We start from the raw sequence: 14,715 nt of genomic DNA on the forward strand, positions 1-14,715 counted from the left end.
AAGTCACAAGAGTGAGGCCCTAATTCCACAGGACACATGTTCATGTAAGGAGAGGAAAAAACAACAGAGTTTTTTATTTGTGTTCACAGGTGGATAGGCCAAATGAGGGCAGACAGAGAAGGCATGGTCTACAAGCCAGGAACAGCTTTTGCCAGAAACTAAATATATGGACACCTTACTCTGGGACTTCTAGCATCCAGAACTGAGAGATAATAGATTTTTATTTTTATATTAGTCGATGGTATTTTGTTATGGCAGCTCAAGCAGACAAATGTACTAATATGTACTCTATTTTTGTTGTTGTGTTTTAATCCCATACACTTCTCTATCGTACCATACCTCCATACCATTACAAGTATCATTATTGTGCTATTAGAATAAAAAAGCAGTACCTTCAGATTTGGAATTTATATATTCAAATCCCTCCTCCACCACTTCCCAGCTATGTGATCTTGGGCAAAGCTCTTGACTTTTCTAAACTAGAGATGGCAATACTTATTCTACACCATAATAGCCAGGTTCAAATTAGGAATGTGGAGTTGGAAGTTCCATTATCTGTATACATATAGCATTTGCACCACTTTGCTTTATTCCCTTATTGTTCCATTTATCCATTCATCCTTTGATTAATCTCTGTGTTCTTCACTATGCCAGGCACTGTGCTGGGCCATGAGAATTGCCAAGATTACTTAAACAACAACCACAACAACAACAGCAACAACAAATACTTTCTCTAAATAATCTACAAACTTATATTCTTAAATTGTTTACATCTTCCAGTTGATTGTGGTATCCACTGAGAGCAAGAATAATAAAATGCATTTAATTTTCTATAGGAAAGCTGCCATTTTATTAGGTATCAACATTTATTCAATAATTTTATAATTCAGCAAATATTACTCATTTTTAATATAAATAAAAAACCAGTCTGTGAACTAATTGTAGAATAATGAAGAAAAAGACATCCTTCTCTTTAAAAAGAGACAGAATAGACATATATAAAATCAGATAGTGACAGTTGCTATCAAGAAAGTGAAGCTAGAAAACAGAACAGAGCATGTGAGAGGTTATATTAATCAACATATTAATATTGTAAATATTTACAATAAACCAAGCTTACAGTCAAACTGCTGGTGGATAAGCAAGCTGGTGGATCTCTAGAGTCATACTTCAGCCCAGCCAAGATCACTGACCCCCAGGCAACTCACATATGCACATTTTCCCTATTTATTCATTGATTTAAAAATATGTTTTACCATAACAAATAATGCACAACGTTATTTTCTCCTTCTCAATCTTTCTTTCCTACCACTTGCCCCTTGCTCAATATGCTTTGGATAAACTGGCCTTATTTTACCTCAAATATGGTAAGTTTATCTATATTGTAAGGTCTTAAAAATTCCAAGCATGATTTTCTTCTTATCTTTTAGATATCTGGTAAAATTTATTTAATCACAACAGTATTCCTGATAAACCATATCTATATGGGTTAATTAGCTTCTCTTGTGAAACAGAAACCCAAACTCACAGGCTGAAAGAAACGAGAATTTATAAATTATATTTAAATCACATGTATTTCATTTTATCAGTAGAAACATTATCCGTCATAAATACATAGAACTATGTATGCAAAAATTCCCTTTTTTAACGTGTATAAGAAAATGCTAGTTTCAGCATCATGACAGAATCAAATTCACATATAATAATATTAATCTTAAATGTAAATGGGCTAAATGCCCCAATTAAAAGAAACAGAATGGCAACGTTGATAAGGAGTCAAGACCCATCCATATGCTGTCTTCAAGAGACCCATCTCATGTGCAAAGACACACATAGGTTCAAAATAAATGGAAGGAGGAAAATTTACCAAGCAAATGAAAAACACAAAAAAGCAGAGGTCACAATCCTAGTTTCTGACAAAACAGACATTAAACCAACAAAGATCAAAAAAGATAAAGAAGGGCATTACATAATGGTAAAGGTTTCAATTCCACAAGAAGAGCTAACTATTCTAAATATATATGCACCTAATACAGGAGCACCCAGATTATTAAAGTAAGTTCTTAGAGACCTACAAAGAGACTTATACTCCCACACAATAATAGTGGGAGACATTAACACCTCACTGACAATATTAGACACATCACCAAGACAGAAAATTAACAAAGATAATTAGGAACTGAACTCAGCTCTGGATTAAGCAGACCTGGTAGATATCTACAGAACTCTCCATTAAAAAACAACAGAATATACATTGTTCTCATTGCTGCATGGCACTTACTCTAAAATTGATCACATAATTGGAAGTAAAATACTCCTCGGCAAATGCAAAAGAACTAAAATCATAACAAACAATCTCCCAGACCACAGCACAATCAAATCAGAACTCAAGACTAAGAAATTCACTCAAAACCACAAAACTACATAGAAATTGAACAACCTGCTGCTGAATGACTTCTGGCTAAATAATGAAATTAAGACAAAAATGAAGAAGTTATTTAAAACTAATGAGAACCATGAGACAATGTACCAAAATCTCTGAGATGCAGCTATAGTAATGTTAAGAAGGAAATTTATAGCACCAAAAGCCCATATCAAAAAAACTAGAAGAATCTCAGATTAACAACCTAACAACACAACTTAAAGAACTAGAGAACCAAGAGCAAACAAACCCCAAAGTTAGCAAAAGATAAGAAATGACAAGATCAGAGCTGAACTGAAGGAGTTACAGACACAAAATAACCTTCAAAAAATCAATGAACCCAGGAGCTGTTTTTCTGAAAAAAAAAACAAACTAATAAATATATAGAATGATAGCTAGACTAATAAAGAAGAAAAGAGAGAAGACACAATCAGAAATGATCATGGAGATACCATTGCTGACTTCCACAGGAATACAAAAAAAAAAAATCAGAGAATACTATAAACACCTCTGTGCACGTAAACTAGAAAATTTAGAAGAAATGAATAAGTTCCTGGAAACAAACATCCTCCCAAGACTGAACCAGGAAGAAACTGAATCCATAAATGGTCCAATAATGAGTTCTAAAATTGAGGAAGTAATAAATGGCCTACCAACCAAAAATTAAAAAAAAACAAAAACCCAGGACCAGACGGATTTACAGGTGAATTCTACCAGAGGTACAAAGAAGAGCTGGTATCATTTCTACTAAAACTATCACAAACAGTTGAAAAGGAAGGACTCCTCCCCAGTGCATTTTATGAGGTCAGCATCATTCTGACACCAAAACCTGGCAGACATACAACAAAAAAAGAAAACTTCAGACAAATATCTCTGATGAACACCAATGAAAAAAACCCTCAATAAAATACTGGCAAACTGAATCCAGCAGCACATCAAAAAGGTTATCCACCACAATCAAGTTGGCTTTACACCCAGGATCCAAGGCTGGTTCAACATACACAAATCAGCAAATGTAATTCATCACATAAACAGAACTAAAGAAAAAAACCCCACATGATTATCTCAATAGACACAGAAAAAGGCCTTTGATATAACTCAGCATCCCTTCATGTTCAAAACTCTCAATAAATTAGGTATTGAAGGAACATACTTAAAAATAATAAGGACAACACTGTTGTCTTTCACTTTAGAAAGACAGCAAAACAAAGATGGTAGGAGATGAACATTGGAGTTCACATTGAAATTGGAGTACTAGTTTTTACAACTTATTAATTTTCAATACTTAAATATTTAATCTCCCCATGCTTCAGTTTCCTCTTCTTTAAAGATGAATAATAGTACTTAACTTATAGGCTTATTGGGACAATTAAATTAGTCAATATCTGTAAAACACTTAGAGTAGTACCAGTTCAATAGTAATACATGACTATATGGTAAGTAACATAGTTTATATTACTTGTCATAAATTCATCATAAAGGCAATCAATAACAATTCAGGAAGCTTGTATCAGGGCAGGAAGAATAAATTCCAACAAAAATAGCAAATTTGCCTTTGAAAGTTTTATTGCCATTCATGCCCAAGTTGTTGGGGTTTTTTTATTTTTTTATTTTTTGGAGTTGCACTCTGCTGTCACCCAGGCTGGCTGGAGTGCAGTGGCATGATCTCGGCTCACTGCAACTCCACCTCCTGGGTTCAAGTTATTCTTGTGCCTCAGCCTCTCAAGTAGTTGGGATTATAGGTGCATGCCACCACATCCAGCTACTTTTTGTATTGTTTTAGTAAAAACAGGGTCTTGCCATGGTGGCCAGGCTGGTCTAGATCTTCTGACCTCAGATGATCTGCCTGTCTCAGCCTCCCAAAGAGCTGGGATTACAAGCATTAGCCACCTCACATGGCCATGCCCAGGGTTTTAATGATTTACCTTTTCTAGGAACTCATTAAACCTGGTAAAAATCCAGCCAAGAGATCTTGGGAAACCAGACTTGACAAAAAGAAAAAGAAAAAGTAACTAAAGGACTTGTAGATACCATCCCATATTGTAATACTTTGATTCTAGTTTGGAAAGGATTAGGTACTGGATTAAATCATACAGAGTAGCCACAATTTTTTTTTCATAATACATATTTTTTTAATTTCAACTCTTATTTTAGATACAGGGAGTGCATGTGCAGATTTGTTACATGCGGATATTGCATGATGCTGAGGTTTGCAATATAGAGCCCATCATGCTGATAGTGACTATCGTACCCAGTAGGTAGTTTTTCAACCCAACCTCCTCCCTCCACCCTCTAGTATGGTGGTCCCCAGTCCCTACGCCACAGACCGGTACTGCTCCGTAGTTGGTTAGGAACTGGGCAGCACAGAAGGTGGTAAGCAGCTGGCAAGTGAGCAAAGCTGAACTCCACCTCCTGTCAGGTCAGCAGCAACATTAGATTTTCATAGGGGCATGAACCCTACTGTGAACTACGCATGAAAGGGATCTAGGCTGCATGCTCTTTATGAGAATCTAATGACAAATGTAATGCACTTGAATAATCATGAAACCCCTCCCCGACCCCATCTCAGGTACGTGGAAAAATGGTCTTCCATGAAACTGGTCACTGGTGGCACAAAGGTTGAGGATAATTGCTCTAGTAGACAACAGTGTCCATTGTTCCCATAGTTATGTCTATGTGCGCTCCATGCTTATCTCCTACTTATAAGTGAGAACATGTAGCATTTAGTTTTCTGTTCCTGTATTAATGTGCTTAGGATTATGGCCTCCATCTTCATCCATGTTGCTGCAAAGGACATAATTTCATTCTTTTTATGGTTGCTTACTATTCCGTGGTGTATATGTACCACATTCTTAATGTAAATTCTTAATATACTTTATTAACAATTACGAAAATGTAGAACCTCAAATTTTTACAGACCATAAAAAGCTGGAGCTTGGTTTCATTTCTGGCTCAGTTACTCTGAGTGTAGTGCTCCAAGGGGGTGTTACTTGTTATTTTTTCTCAGAATGGACCTTAAGTAGAGCTAGATTCTAAAGAATAGCACCAGTAGTGTGTTCTGTGCACAAACTCTGTTTTCTTCTAGGAAACATGAAGGTATAACTGAGTTGGATGAAGCAGAAAAGAAAAAGGATGTGAGGCTAGATGATTACATTTTATCGAAATTTCAGTGAATCATTTTATAAAATTTTGGCAACTAGCTAAATTTGCGAAGTTCTGACTCATCAGTCATACATTGGATTTGTAATTCAATGATTCTGAAATAACTGTTTGATACAATTTTTAAAAATTCTTCCTTCATCCTTCTCCCTCTAGGTAAAATTATCCAGTTGTCTTTATTTTAATTTCTCTGATAAATTTCACTGAGGTTTATAGAATATAAAACTATAACTTACTTTTCTCTGAAAAGGATGTGAGACAATTTCACATTAAAATAATAAAATCTTAAAGACATATCAGGTTTATGGAAAAAATATATGATAATATGCTGCATGAATGTGATATAAAGGTAGGGTAGGGGATGTAACAGCAGAAAAAAAGCACTGATAGTGGAGCCATAAAACTTATTTGTCTTGGCTGAGCTGAAAATTTTGTTCCAAGACCTCTGGCAGCTGCTTGTAAAAAGTAATGCTGTTGGCTCCAAAATTCTCATTATCAAAGATAGTAAACCTACCAGAGACACAGAAGATGCAGGAGTTTTCCAAGTAGTAGTTTCTAAAATAAAATTCGAACAGATTTTATAATTCAGCTCAGTAAGCCATTTTTAAGGCTCTAAGAACATAAAGTACAAATGCATCGTTCATCTTAATTCCTAAGATAATTCCTAGAATTCCTCAAGAAAGAGAAAGTGTGTGCGTGTGTGTGTGCATGCACACGTGTGTATTCCCACCAAAATGCAGAAAACCAGATGAACAAGTCATAAGATGGACTGGCCTCCTAAAATGTGAGTAATAACTCCACTCTTTCTCATCCATTCTGCCTCACATTCTTTTGTAGCCATACATGCTAGGTGAGATCTCAATGCTCAGTTGCAAAGATGGAGACGTAATTTCTTAAAGCAATCACTCTATCTCAACTCTTAACTCTCTAGTTAAATAATTGAAAATTGATTTAGGCACTTAAATGACTTTATGCAGAAACTAGAAGATATTTACTGATGTTTTCTGGAATAAAAGCTGTCTCTCTTCTTAATCTAAGGGAAGATACAGTATATTATTTCTCTTTGCAGAGTAATATGAAGATGTTTAGGCCTAAACTCAAATATACATTATTGCTGGGATAAAAGAGAACAGCATGAGACTATACTGTCCTATAGAATAAAACAAAACATAAAAAATAAGAAATAAATATACAGCACACTTTAGTGACATGAAAAACTCATTCAAACCATGCCTGAAATCGATGAACCCTGCATTTTCAGTTAATGTAAAGAAATATTTTTTTCTTAAATTCTAGTTAGATATTTATATTTCTTGATATTTAAAGAAGGACTAGGCTATTATCCTTAGCAAACTAACACAGGAACAGAAAACCAAATACTGCATGTTCTCACTTATAAGTGGGAGCTAAATGATAAGAACTTAGGAACACAAAGAAGGAAACAACAGACACTAGAGTCTACTTGAGTGGGGAGGAGGGATAGAAAGGAGGGAGAGAAGCAGAAGAGATAACTATTGGATACTGGGATTAATACCTGGGTGAGAAAATAATATGTACAACAAACCACCAGGACAAGGGTTTACCTATGCAACATACCTTCACATGTACTCTCAAACCTAAAATATAACTTAAAAAAAGGATTCAAATTATCTGCTTCTAGACATGACAGAGATGACAGGGTAATCAATATTGGACTAGCCCTCCTCCTATAAACAACTATGAACCAATTGTGCCAGGCTATGAACCTTGAAATATAGGAAACTGACCAGGTAAGACCCATGACTGCACCAGTTTTCTGCCTGATGGCAATTTCTTAACCAAGGTGCAAAGAACAATGGCCCAAGATGATCACTGTAGCTGCACTGAGCTATTGAGGCAGAAAGCAGAGTTTAGAACAGATTAAATGGCTACAATATGAGGAACAGGGCATCAGAGAAATATGAAGTGAGCAGGGGTGCGGCTCCCAAAAATCAGCTTGGGTAACAGGAGGAGTGTTCCTGTACATCCTTGGCTGAGAGTTGTCTACACATACCAGGGTAATAAATTATACAAGGGCAATAATAGAACAAATTCTACACGGCTGAGAGGAGAAGAGAAAAACTCAAGGTTAAGCACCGTAGAAGGATAGTAGAGCTCCAGAGACACCCATAAACTCTTAACACCACAGGCAATCAAAACAGCAGTCTTTAGATTAATAGCTAAGCACTAAAGAGTTGTTGGCAAACTACAGCCCACAGTCAAAATCTTGCTTACTGACTGATTTTGTATGCAAATTTTATTAAAAGACAACCACCTTTATTTGTTTAAGTATTGTCTAGTTGCTTTTGTGCTACAATGGTGGAATTCAGTAGTTAACCATATGGTCTGCTCAGACTAAAATATTTACTGTGTGTTCACTTACAGCAGATGTTTTTTGATCCCTGCCCTAGAATAAGGCCTATTTCGAACTTACCTTAAAAAAATCTAAAACAAACCTAGACAGAACTTGGGAGGGGTGGGGACACATCTTTGGAGGTTTAGCTCAATTAAATAAGAGGAGCTTGGGTACTACCTTGAAGTTTTTAAGTACTGGCAATAGGCAAAGAATAAAACAAACCATACACAAATCAAGTTGATTACCAGTATTTTAACAGCATTCTAGAACAACAATTAAAAATATTCAGAAGATAAAATCCAGAGTCTCTGTGATATATCAACCACAATCTCCATCGCAACATAAAATCTCACCAGTTATTAATATATGTATATATGATCCAAAGTCACACTGAAGAGTAGATGATTATAACCAATATCTAGATAGTCTATATGTCAAATATAGCAGAAAAACACTTTAAGGCAGCTATTAAAATAGGATTAAGAACTTATAGGTAATGTGTTCTTGATAAAAGAGGAAATCTTAACATAAAAGTTGCACGATGTTATTTATAAAAGCAAATGAAAATTCTAAAAAGAAAAATGAAATTGGATGCACATTAAAAAATGAAGATGGCAGAAAAAGGGCCAGTAAATATGACATGATACTAATAGAAATGATTCATTCTGAAGAACAGTGAAGAGAAAAAAAGTTTGAAGAAACATCAACAGGGCCTCAAAAATGATTAGAATAATATTAAACACTTCAGCATATGTACATTGGAATACTAGAAAGAAAAGACTATGAAAAAAAGAGAAAAAATGCATTCAGATTTGTTAGGAAAAAATTTAATGAAGAATGTTAAAAACATTTGTATTGAAAATTACAAAACATTACTAAGACTAATAACAAAACTTTTAAATAAACAGAAAGATATACAATGTCTATGAATTAAAATATTTTTGCAATTGAACGAGAGATTTAATATTCTTATGATGTCTGGTCTCCCTAAATTAATGTACAGATAAAATACAAACAGACTGTAATTCCCACAGGATTACTTTGGTAAATTTGACAAGCTATTTTTAAAATGTGTATCCAACATCTTTAGAAAAGCACTAGCTGTAGGACTAATGCTATCTGATTTTAAGACTAACTCTAAAGCTATATTAATGGCAGTGTGTTGTTGGCATAAGCATAGACATATATGACAATGGATCAGGACAGAATCTAGAAATTGACCCAAATATATAGTCAGTTGAAAACATACATAGTTATTTGATTGTTGAGAAAGACAAACTGTAATTCAATGCATTAAAAATACTAAATTTAATAAATAGTGAGAAAGCAATTGGAGATTTTATCATATATTATATATAAAATATATATATTAGACATACTTTACACATGCACACACATTATATATGTATATATCCATTATATAATATAAATATATATTTTTACATTATATAATGGATATATCAATTGATATAATGAATATATTATATCCACTATATATAAAATATATAGTGTAAAATATATATTTTGCACATGCACACACATTATATATGTATATAATATAATACACATATAAAATATACATTTCACAATGTATAAAATATGTTATATAACTTATATATAATATATCATCCATTATATATATAAACATAATGTGTGTGTGCATGTATATAATCAACCTTGATCTTTTCCTCACACTATTCACAAACAAAAATTAGAAATGAATTATAGACCTAAATGTAAAAGCTCAAACATAAATCTTCTAGAAGAAAATTGCTGTGACTTTGAGATAGACAAATGTTTCTTAAATAGACAAAAACCCCAAACATTAGAAAAATGTAAATATAATTTTATTATATATAAAATGTTGTTCTTAAATAGACACTACAGAGAGAATGAAAAGCCAAGTCATAAACAAGAGAAAATGTACATCAGTGAAAGGACTTGAATCCAAAATATACAAATGAAACTTACAGCTCAACAATAAGAAGACAACCATTAAAAAAAGTTAAATAGACTTAGGGAGTAAATAAATTAAAAATACAAACAACCACATTTTTTAAAAATTGGTCAAATAATTGAATAAATGAAAAGTGGTTTATTTATATGTAAAATGGTTATATTCAAGATACAAAAATGCTCATGAGAATATGTTCAACATAATTATTTATCAGATAAAACAAGTAAAACTACAATAAAAAACCACTTCCCCTAGAAGACCTAAGTGTACTATCTTGATTTATCTTTAAGAATATCTAAAAATTACTCCAGGAGAGATTAATGATCCATGAGTCACAGTTATTGCACGATCTTTGCCACTTACTGTTTGATCTCAGATTCCCTGGTGCAACGTAAGAATTTTTGAGTAGATGATTTTTAAATGTTCCCTCGATCTAAAGGAATTTATGATTCCTTGGGTGCTTTCTATAGTAATAGACACATCTAGTCAATGTACCAGAGTAGACAAAACAACATGTGATTTTATTTCCTAATATTTATTTTTTAAATGAGCCATTTAATATTCTACATATATTTCACATTGTTCCTTCTTTAAACTCTCTTCCTAAACCTCTCTTCGAAACAGTAGGTGTTAATTAAAAAATTTATATGTAAAATTATCATACTAGTTTATTAATCATTTTAATGACTAGACGGACACTTTCTAAATTTTGTTAACCTATAACTTTTACTCAAAATTGCTTTCAAAGTTTATAATCTCATGTTTTATATTTCACCCAGAGAATGTTTCAAAAACAAATAATTTATTCAGCCTTTTTGTGAGTTATTAAAGCACAAACATATTGATTTCAATGGCTATCAAATTTTGTTGATATTCTTTCTTTGTAGACAGAGATATTCCAGAGAAGCTTTGAATATGAATCAACGCCCTTGGCAGAGAGAGTTTTCTGTGGAGAAAACTGAAGAAATGGAGATTTCAGCAGAAAACTATCTCTTTAAAATTTACTTTTAGGCCAGGTGAATTTCATCAAACATTTAGTATGCAATTCATAAACTTGAATTACATGTCTAGAATTGATAACAAAGAAAAATGGTGAAAATTATGCAGAGAGGAAGAATGACAATTTTCACACATCCACTCTTTATTATTAGAAATTAGATGATTGCTCTTTGAGAATTATTTGGTTTAGACATCTTCCTATATAGGCTTTTGTTCCTTATATTAATCTTGGGAATCTTAATGGGACTTCTCAGCTACTTTATTGATACTCTACATAGCTTTTAAATCTTAATTAATAGGTTCTAGACTCTGAACTACACATCTAGAAATTGTACTTTCTGAAAATGTCTGAAACTTTTACTTTATCATTAAAAATAAAATATGTTTGTCTTTATGAAAATGAATATCAGGCATTTCCTTTCATACCGTGCATTGAGAACAAGAAATTTCTGTGATATATATGAACCTGGATTGACTATCTAGGTAAAGAAATACAATAAAAAAAATGCTTTAAGATATAATCTAGAAGCATCTAATATTTCTTTACTATAGAATTTATTGATTTCATGAGGACAAAATTCTATCAAAAGTTACTATTAATCCATTTTGCCTTTGTCTACTTGAAGTGTTCTAAGAGGTAGTAATTGCTAGGAGGAATAGCCCCATAGTATAATATACCCTGTAGTTATTAATTTTAAAGAGATTTCAAAGAAATGAAGATTATCTGATTGTTCCTTACTTAGGCAGATATTATCAGCTCAATACACATATACATCTTTTAAAATCCTGGATGAGATGTGGTCCTGTAAACTACATAGGTAGTTTGCTGATCAATTATGAAAATTAATACTACCTTAACTAATGTTGGGTTGGGTATAAAGTGAAAAAACTTGCTGTTTCTGTATTACTATATTTATGGTTTTCCCACATACATCCTGTTACCTAATAATGCTTTTAACTTGACTTTTATTCTCATTTTCTCTGCCTCTTTTTCTGAGATTATATAAAATAATCACCACCATTATGTAATTATCAGCATGTAGCAGGTAAATGTGCCAGTTACCATGAATTAACATCTAAATATTCTCATTAATCCTAAGAGATAAGTAATTATCCTCATCTAACAGATAACAAACATTGGCAGGAATGTGGTGAAAAGGGAATCCTGGCACACTGTTGGTGGCAGAGTAAATTAGTACAGCCATTGAAGAAAACCGTATGGAGGTTTCTCAAAACACTGAAAATAGAATTCCTGTGTGATCAAGCAATCCTGCTTCTGGGCATTTATCCAAGAGATTTGAAATCAGTATGTCAAACAGATATCTGCATTCCCATGTTTATTGCAGCACTATTTACAATAGTCAATTTAAGAAATCAACCTGTGTTCACCATCAAAGAAAATGTGTTATATATAAACAATGAAATATTATTCAGCCTTTAAAAAGAAATAAATTTTGTCATTTGTAACAACACGGATGGAATTGGAGAGCATTATGCTAAGTGAAATAAGCTGGGTAAGGAAGTCAAATACCACATGTTCTCACTTATATGTAGTCTCTGAAACAAACCCAAAGCAGAGAGTTGGACAGTGGTAAATAGAGGCTGGGACGCATCGAGGGGATGGAAAGATGAAGCCAAAGGGTACAAAGCCTCAGTTAGAAGGAATATAATTTTTTTTCTTGGAGGTCTGTTGCACAATATGATGAATATAGTAAATATTATGATACCTATCAAATTTGCTAAGAGTAATTTCAAATGTTCTCACTATAAAAAATTATAAATATTTAGAGAAATTGACATGTCAACTAACCTGATTTAATTAGTCTACATTGCATTCATAAATACTAACACGACTTTGTATCTCATACATATATACAAGTATAATTTGCCAATTTGCAATTTAAAAAAGAATTAGGATCAAAGAGAATAAGCGAAAGATAACAGCTAGGTTTTGGTACCACATTTATCTGACTCCAAACTTACTATACTGGGCTACTTTCACTCCAACTGTTTAAAAGCCAAGCTGAACAAGACAACAAGACAGGCCCTTAGTATACCTACAAATTAAACAACTTCAGTCCGTGGCACACTTTTAACATCTTTACATTGTTTCCCATTGTAATGCTACCTTACCCCAAGGAACAATTATTTTTATGACTTCTGTGGAATATTACTTTAGCAAAAATGTTAGTGTTTGTATTCTAATTTTTTTTAATTCCATGAATTGGAAAGCACTTTAAACTAGAGATTCTTCAAATATGGAAAAACCACTGTCCTCACTGTCCTGGAAATTTGTGTAGCATGTGAAATAGCTGATCATCAACTCTTCTGGTAATTTTCCCATTAAGATTTCTCTACCAAATCCCACTTTCTTTCATTTTTCATCCCTGTTCATTTTTTTCTCACTACTTCCCAGCCTTCTCTTATTGTTCTTCCTTCTTGTTTTCTACCCAAACATAAGAAATCACCAAAATCTTTATTTCCTGTTACACCTATGACTCATTTATCAGTGCTATCTGCACGTTTTTCATGAACAGAACTCCATTATGTTTTATTTTTTGAAAAATATTTTCAGTCAGCACATGTTTCTGATTCCTCCAAAGCAGCATGTATAAAATTGAAGTCAGGACCTTCTCTCACTCTTTATATTATTTCCAATAGCAGATTATATTAGTTTCCTATGGCTGCCGTAACAAATCATCAAGCTTAGTGGCTTAAAACATGGAAAACGTGTTGCCTTGAAATTCTAGAAATAAGAAATCCAAAATATGTCTTACTGGACTAAAGTCAAGGTGTCAGCAATCCTGGTTCCTTCTGCAGGTTCCAGGGAAAAATCAATTCCTTGCCTTTCCCAGCCTACAGTGGCTGCCTGCATTCCTTGCTTGTGGCCATATTATCCCACCTCTGCTTGCACTGACCCAATCACATATTCACATGTTCTAGGAATTAGAATGTGGACAGCTCTCAGGGGTCATTCTTGTATGTCCCACACACATGATCTCTGTTCTAATGTCAAAAGTAGTTTTATGCTCATGTCCATTCTGTCATAAATTCCATTTGTTTATTCTTTGCTGTTTTTAAGACTAATAAAGTTAGGTATTTGTTTCCACCCTTGACTAGATTGCTGCAACTATCTCATTGAGTTTTGTGCATTTTCTCTCTCTCACTGTCTCTCCTTTCCCCTTCACAAAGTCATTCTGCATGATCCAACATATTCGTTTTTCATGAAAATTTATTTTAACCCATTTCCTCTTGACAAAACAACTTTAGTGGTTTCTTATTGTCTTTACAATAAAACACAAACTCCCTTATCTTCAGTTTGAGATTTTAAATAGTTTGTCACAATATTATCTTTAGAGGTCATTAAGTTTGTCTACACAATCCACACCACCCAAGGTACGCCAATAATAATGTTGCCTTATATCCCTGGTCATGAAATTAGTTTAGAATGCACCCACATTTTTTATTCAAATCCCCCTGAACAAGCCAACGAGAGGTGAATTATTCCAGGAGGATTGTATAAAGTCACATCACAAGTGTGTGTTGGTACTTTGGAATTTATATATTATCAGGGTTAATTATTTAAGACTATAAATTCTTTTTATTTCTTTATTATATTTTTCATTACATGTAATTTTTATTACATCTTTCTCCTCTCTCATTCAATCTTTTGAAAGGCATTTACTGCAGGCCTAATATATCCCAGCCATTTTATAAATTTACACTCCTCTAAAATAAAAGACCTCCTTCTCTCTCTTTTTCCTTTCCTCCCTCTCTTGGTTCCTTGTTTCCTTCTTTCCTTCT

General features: G+C 33.3%; 1 protein-coding gene across 1 annotated transcript in view; it reads right to left on the minus strand.

The window, feature by feature from the left end:
- The window catches only part of LUZP2 (leucine zipper protein 2), a 562,275-nt gene that overhangs the window by 81,827 nt on the left and 465,733 nt on the right, over positions 1-14,715 (minus strand). The gene's annotated exons all lie outside the window — the stretch shown is intronic.

Source organism: Pongo pygmaeus, chromosome 9, assembly GCF_028885625.2.
Source record: "Pongo pygmaeus isolate AG05252 chromosome 9, NHGRI_mPonPyg2-v2.0_pri, whole genome shotgun sequence".
Lineage (NCBI taxonomy): Eukaryota > Metazoa > Chordata > Mammalia > Primates > Hominidae > Pongo > Pongo pygmaeus.